This window comes from Macaca nemestrina, chromosome 4 (genome assembly GCF_043159975.1).
Source record: "Macaca nemestrina isolate mMacNem1 chromosome 4, mMacNem.hap1, whole genome shotgun sequence".
Lineage (NCBI taxonomy): Eukaryota > Metazoa > Chordata > Mammalia > Primates > Cercopithecidae > Macaca > Macaca nemestrina.
Genome location: NC_092128.1, coordinates 36,373,512 through 36,380,995, shown reverse-complemented (window position 1 = coordinate 36,380,995; position 7,484 = coordinate 36,373,512). Strand labels below are relative to the sequence as shown.

Genomic DNA, 7,484 nt, shown 5'->3' with positions numbered 1-7,484 from the left:
TAATGGGGACACAACATGGCTCTGACCTTAAGGAGGGCATCATCTAGGCAGAAGAAAAGAGTAATATGCAAGTTGGATGTATATATGTGTGTATCCTATAACTACCAGGCTCCAATTAAATTTTTGAGAAGGTTATAACTATTATTGAGAGAAAAAAATCAACTAACTGACCTCTACCCCTCTGCTATTCTTTGATCTCTATGGGTAACAGTGCTCACACTTCCAGAAATCTCTACTCCAATAAAGCGAAACAGATAAATACAATCACATTGCACTGCTCAGATAGCATCTTTAAGATTAAATGAAAACCAATAAACTACCTCATAAGTGTCAGTACCCAGGGCTATGATATCATGAAAGATCTCTAGGAATTCACAAAACAAATATTTATTTTGCATTTAGGCTCAAACATTACAACTATGTATGTTTTTTTGCAAGAAATTAAATGAATCATAATGAGATCTGAGGAAGACAGAATACTGACTCTAAAGTACTTCACTGAGAGCAGCACAAAAGCAAAGAGTGCTAATGATAATATTTTTCTGAAAGCGGAATCTTTACTTTTACAATTTTTAATGTTTTCTAATATATATGTATATAAAAAATCCGCAAGCATCCCCTCTAATTACAGCTAATATATCAGTGGTTAAGAAAAAAATTCATAGTTTCATGTAACAAAACTAGTTTATATAAAGGCATTTCTGGACTGTAGCAACTATAATTCTAATTTCTATACTTTTAAAGTAAATTTTGTTGTGTATATTTAATGTATACAACATGACACTATAAGATACACATATATAGTAAAATGGTTGCTATAATGGAACAAATGAACATATCTGTCATCTCATCTCATATAGTTATCCATTTGTCTTCCTGTTGCAAGTGCTGCTACAATCTACCCATTTAGAAAAAATCCTGATGTAATTCCCTCTACAAAATTAACTATTCTATTAATCTCCTTGAAGGACAAGATTAAATCTTATTCTCATCTTTTTAATACCCAGCTTCTAGGACAGTATTTACCACATCATAGGTTCTCAATAAAAGTTGAATTAAATTGATAGTGTCATTATCCTCTGTATTCTATCTGGTAATATTCCTTATGCAAAATTGTATCTACCAAGTTTTATCTTCAGAAGGGTGATCATTTCAGTAACAGTACAGAATAGTTAGAATATGCATAATGAATTCAACTTGTAATTATTCTATATATGTACAAACAGAATATGTGTGTGTATATATATATGTGTGTGTGTGTATATATTTCCACACATATTGTATTGGGTGTGTGTGTATATATATATATCTTCCTTGCTCTTAGCAATCATAAAACTTGATTCCTTAGCCATACCTTAATACAAAGACAAATGAGCATTTGGAATATGATCAAATCCATTTAAACTGTAGTGGGCATAAATAAACATAAATTAAACTCTCTTTTTCATTCAGAATTCAAGTCATGGTCTACATAACTTTAACAATAAACTGAAAACAATTTTTTCCCCATTCAGTCTACCAATTTAGAAGACAGAATGGTAATCAACAGAGTAGGAACTCAGTATTACTACTCTGGGAAGTACTGGGGGAAAAATTCACATTGTAGTCTTTGCACTAGGAGGGAGAAGGAGGAGATAAATAGTCTTAAGTAAACACAAGATTAAGACAATATTTGGCAGTAGTGTAATTATTATCTTTGAGCTTGGAACAAAATATATCTTCATATTAACGATTTAGACCATATTTTTGTTTGAGGCAGTGGTGAATAGGCAATATACTCAAAAGAGGAAAAATAAACCCAAGCAGATTCCTTTACATCACCACCAGCAATTGTCCTGTTCTCTTAACAGGCTACTCTGCCCCTCTCATTATTAAGGTCTAACGATGAGGACCAAAATGGTTTGGAGGCTACTTCTGGGACTCCATCATTTCAAGATTGTCCTAAAGCTTAAAACAGACTCTAAATCTTCCTAAGCCACAGTCATTGAAGGTTTGCATATGCTTTGCCTTCCTAATACAAGTCCTATGATGGTTAACTCTGAGTGAGTTCCCAGCAGTCAGAAATAACAGGGCAGAGGTGATTAAGTAGATTTTCCCCTTATGTTTTTCCAATTCACAGATCACAAAACCCTTTCTTATTTCTTATATAATTTAATCCCTCCTGTGAAGGAGCAGAGAAAAACGACGACGACAAGATGAGTATAGAGTCATCACACTAGCAGAAACAGTGAACAGCGTATTAAAGCACCAGGCCATGTGACAGATGTATCTGAAATCCAGTTTCAGCTACATGCTAGCCATTTAAGCTGAGACACATTGAGCCTCAGCTTTCTCATCTGTAGTCTGGAAAAGTAAAGTCGGCCATGGTGAGTGTTGGATGACATATTTCACATCTGTTTGTAAATCGCCAAGCACACTGCTAGCTTAGCTTGGGAGCTATTCGATAAATGGGCCTTCCTTCCTATTCTCAATCCTGAAAAACCTTTTTCTTCCATTTTCCACCTAATAACATTCCCATCATCTTTACAGACCCATCTCAATCTCCCATTTGTGATCTCCCTAGCCAAAACCACCTGTTCCTATGACATATTATTTTTGTACCTGTTTGTCAGTCATTTAATTTTGCCTTATATTATATATAATTAGATGCATATGTGTCTGTGTATACTTTCACTTGGTTTAGAGTATCTTGTAAGCAGTGGTCTTATCTGCTTCATTTTTTTAAAATCCTGTTTTCTCCCTCCTGTCCCTACACTAGCACAATAAAACTTGTTCAAGGTCCCTGACAAAATGTTTGACTTTTCAAGTACTTTCTCTTCAAAATATTAAGACATATCTGCAGCTTTTACAATCTATGCTTTATACAACTACCCATTTTTTTAAAATAAGAGAACAGGCAACGATTTGACAAGTCTTCCCTCAGTTAAGAATTACATTGACAACAGTTGTCCAGAAAAAGGCTTATTTAATATCACAAGATCAGAGGCCATCTGTCTTACATTTTCTCTCCAAAAGTCAAGAATAAATTTCATCCACATCTCTGTATCTGAAAAATGGACTAAATATGGAATAATACACAGTCATAAAGTAATCACCATTTCTAACATATAAGCAGCAGCCTCTACAGGGATAAAAATTCTGCTTTAATTATTTTTATGTAAATGAATAGTTATATCTCTCAAGATATTTAAATATAGATATATATCTATATATCAACTCATGAGCCCCAAATAGTCATTATCAGGAGAAAACTATACCAATTATGTATACCTTGGTACCTCAGAGAAAACTAACATTACATCAGGAGTAATACTTAAATAAAAAATTTCTAATTGCAAACAACTTTTTCTCCAATCCAGAATGTCTTCTATTTCTACCCCAAGTGATAGTTAAATCCTGTAGTCCCCACAAAGCTTCCCTGATTAATTCAGTCCAATGTGAGTTCTTTCTCCTATGAACTGTCACAATATATGTTTTACATTTTTTTTTGAGACAGAGTCTCTCTCTGTCGCCCAGGATGGAGTGCAGTGGCACTATCCTGGCTCACTGCAACCTCTTCCTCCAGGGCTCAGGCGATTCTCCTGCCTCAGTCCCCTGAATAGCTGGGATTACAGGCACATGCCACCACATCCTGCTAACTTTTGTATTTTTAGTAGAGACGGGGATTCACCATGTTGGTCAGGCTGGTCTCGAACTCCTGACCTTGTGATCCACCTGCCTTGGCCTCCCAAAGTGCTGGGATTATAGGCGTGAGCCACCACGCCCAGCCATGTTTTTTCATTTTTGTATTTTAACATATTTTGCAGTTAAAACAGTACATACAGCATACATGTGCATTTTTAAAGTAAAAAAACTACTCCTTTATCTTTTAAGCAATAAGTACTATTTTCTTCATACCCTACATCCTTTCTTAGAAATTATTTCTATACTACCTTGTGATATTTTTCTTCTAGTGTTGAAAACAATGTTACTTGTTTCCCCTCTTACAGAGTCTGTTGCCTTTACCTCTCAAATTGTAAGATTTTTCAGGGTAGGACTTCACTATGCTCCTTCATCTTCCTACAGGACCTAGTGCACTGATTTGTAAAAAATCAATTTCTTATTTGATTTGATGAAACAAAGGTGCTTCTCTGGCATGACTAAGGACCTGCCATGTCCTACTGTTTTTCATATTCTCTTTAGAAGTACAACCTAAGAACCATCTATTCCAAATGTCTACATTATTATTTCACTCATTCAAATATTTATCAAGATCCTACTATGTGCATAGTACTAATAAGTGCACACAATTTTAGGGCTACAGCAGTGATCGAAAAGGAACAATTTCCTATCCTAATGACTCTTTTGTGTACCCAGGGATTCAAAGAGGAGGTCATGGTTGTTGTATTTTATCCAAGAAACTGACCTTCTGATATGATAATATGCTAAATAAGGTATGAAGGAAGGACCAGAAAGGCACAGTATCTTAGTCTGTTTGGGCTGTTATAATAAATTACCATAAACTGGGTAGCTTATAAGCAACAGGAATTTATTTTTGCACAGTTATGGAGGCCAAAAAGTCCATGATTAAGGCAGATTTAGTGTCTCATGACGGCTTGCTTTCTGGTTAATAGAAAGCACCTTTTCGCTGTGTTCATTGTGGAAAGAGTAAGGGGGTCTCTCTTAGTCCTCTTTTATAAGAACACTAATTCTACTCATGAGGGCTGTGCTCCCATGAGCTAATCACCTCCCAAAGTCCCCACCTCCTAACACCATCACCTTGGGGGTTAAGATTTCAACGTCTCAAGGGGAACACAAACATTCAAATTACGGCACACAGAAAAATAAATCCTGCCCCCAAGGTAGGACAGTTTAATCATTGCATAGTTCTGATACCCTAACGTATCACTTTCCCTAGGATATTTCATGCAATGAAAAATAAAGCAGCCCATACAGCATATCTGTTCCCAAAGTTTCCTTCATTCAGATCTCATGGAGCTTTAAAATTTTATATTTAAAAACAAAGCTGGCTGGGCGCAGTGGCTCAAGCCTGTAATCCCAGCACTTTGGGAGGCCGAGACGGGCGGATCACGAGGTCAGGAGATCGAGACCATCCTGGCTAACACGGTGAAACCCCGTCTCTACTAAAAAATACAAAAAAACTAGCTGGGCGAGGTGGCGGGCCCCTGTAGTCCCAGCTACTCGGGAGGCTGAGGCAGGAGAATGGCGTGACCCCGGGAGGCGGAGCTTGCAGTGAGCTGAGATCACGCCACTGCACTCCAGCCTGGGCTACAGAGTGAGACTCCGTCTCAAAAAAAAAAAAAAAAAAAAAAAAAAAAAAAGCTTTGTTGTATATAATAATTTTCATAGTCTTAAGTCTCATTAGTTTTACCAGGAATAGCAATTGTTGAATTTTGCAAGTTTAATTAATTCTTAAGCCAGACTGCCTGAGTTTAAATCCTGTACCTACACTAGCTCTACAATTTAGGCAAGTTATCTAAACTCATGTGCCTTAGTTCCCTTACCTGTAAAACAGAGATAACAATAGTACCAAATTTTTAGGACTCCCATGAGGATTAAAAGAAACAATGTACAGTCTTGAAAGCACTTAGAATACTACTTGGCTCATACACAAACTGATGTGTGTTCACTGCCAGCACCCACCATTATATTTAAATCATCGTCTTATTCTCCCAATTTACTAAAGATGATGCCAAGATCTGTAATGATTTTTTTTCAATCTTATAATTGTAAGGAAGTTTCTATTTTGACATAAAATATTGGTATCACTTTTCCATATATAACATACATTCTTGAAGACAAGTGATGTCTTTACACAAAACCTATTAGCACCTGCAGCTAAGCAGCTAATATTTGAATGCACATTAGGGACAAAATATTTCATGATTCATAGAGGATGCACGAAAACAGTGATAGAACTTACAATGCATTTTACAGTTATAAGGTACAGGCCAACTTTAAAAAATAAAAAGGTGTTTTTAGTTCCTTCACATCCACAGACCACCCATAAGAACAAAAGTAAAACAAAGAAGTAAAGCTTTTCATTGGATCTGCTGGCACAATATTTTTCAATATGTTGACAAAGAACCTGATTTTGCCAATTAATTATTACATTCATAATCCATGTCAAACTTCAAGAAGAACATTCATGTCACCAATTATTCAAATTTATTTTGAGATTTAGAGAAAAGAGGAGGTTATCATGAGCGAAAGCAAGTGTTTGTATAATCCACTCAAACAACTAGTTCTAGCAAGACCTAGCAGTAAATTACTATGTTCTAGTTAGTTTCTATTTAATTGGCAAGGTTATACTAACAGATTACTCAGGTAGGAAAAGTAAATGATTGATATTCCATATAAATCGATAAGCAAAATGACATGGTTAACCTGAAAATACATGTGAGTAGCAGTCTATACCTACAAGAATATACAGTGGACATAGTATTCACTGTTTTTATCAAATCTACAACTTTCAGATTGTTTCTAGTTGTCTTTGGTATTTAGCTTGATTTCCTATGTCTCATTTTACTTACTTTTCCATTTTAAAATCTTTGGTAAACAACTTCTTTTAATGTTTTACTATCATTTTTTTAAAAAAAAGAACAATAAGTAGGGCTATGGGTAAAACAGTTACAAAAAGAATCCATAGTCAAGTGGAGAGATAGAGGAACCAAACATTTGCTTTTTGCATGTTAATTTCTTACGAAAACACATACCTACAAGATGGGCTAGGAAGGGTAAGGAATAAATCTTCAAGAGGACTAGCACAAGATCCATTGCCACACATAGCAATAAGTCTATTTACTCACAAGGTGTTTCGTATAGTGCTTTTACAAACTGCACTAGCTAATATTTCAAGTATATTACTTATAATCTGTTGAATAATAGAAACTTACAGTAATAAGTTCCGATTTGAGTCTTTACCTAACACTTGGTGTTTAGCACTCTATGTCTTATCTCATTTAAAATTCACAACACTGCAATGAAGCAGATACTATCAGAATCTCGTTTTATTAACGAGAAAACGGAAACCAAACATGTAATTGGTTAGGTGGATGAACCACTGGAAGGCATCTCCCCTAGAGTTTCTAGAGGGAGTTCAGCCCTACTGACACGTTGACTACAGACTTCTGGCCTCCACAACTGTGAGAGAATAAATTTCTATTGTTTTAAGTAATTCCGTTTATGGCAATTTGATACAGCAACTACATGAAATGAATAGAGCTTATTGGTCATTTAAGTTTCCTATTCTTTGACTTGTTATTCATATCCCTTACTCATATTGTTCAGGGATTGTCTGAGTTTTCATAGTGATATACAGGAGTTCTGTACATACCTTAGATTTTAAGCCTCTGTTGACTATAAGCACTGTAATATCCTTCTCAGTCTTTGGCAGTCAATGTCCCTAGTTAGGATTGGTTAGGCCTCAGAACCCTATCTCCTAGGTAAGGTTTCTCCTTCCAGAACCCAGACGGCAAAGTGGT

General features: G+C 35.6%; 1 protein-coding gene across 10 annotated transcripts in view; it reads right to left on the bottom strand.

The window, feature by feature from the left end:
* LOC105475142 (calcium dependent secretion activator 2) overlaps window positions 1-7,484 on the bottom strand; it is a 564,483-nt gene that overhangs the window by 391,037 nt on the left and 165,962 nt on the right. Inside the window, exon 1 of one of the 10 annotated variants that reach the window (XM_071094568.1) lies at window positions 7,337-7,437. The exons of the other annotated variants lie outside the window; for them this stretch is intronic. The gene's annotated coding sequence lies outside the window, so the exon portion shown is untranslated. Of the gene's footprint in view, window positions 1-7,336; window positions 7,438-7,484 lie in introns of those variants that run through there. 10 annotated transcript variants of the gene reach the window in all.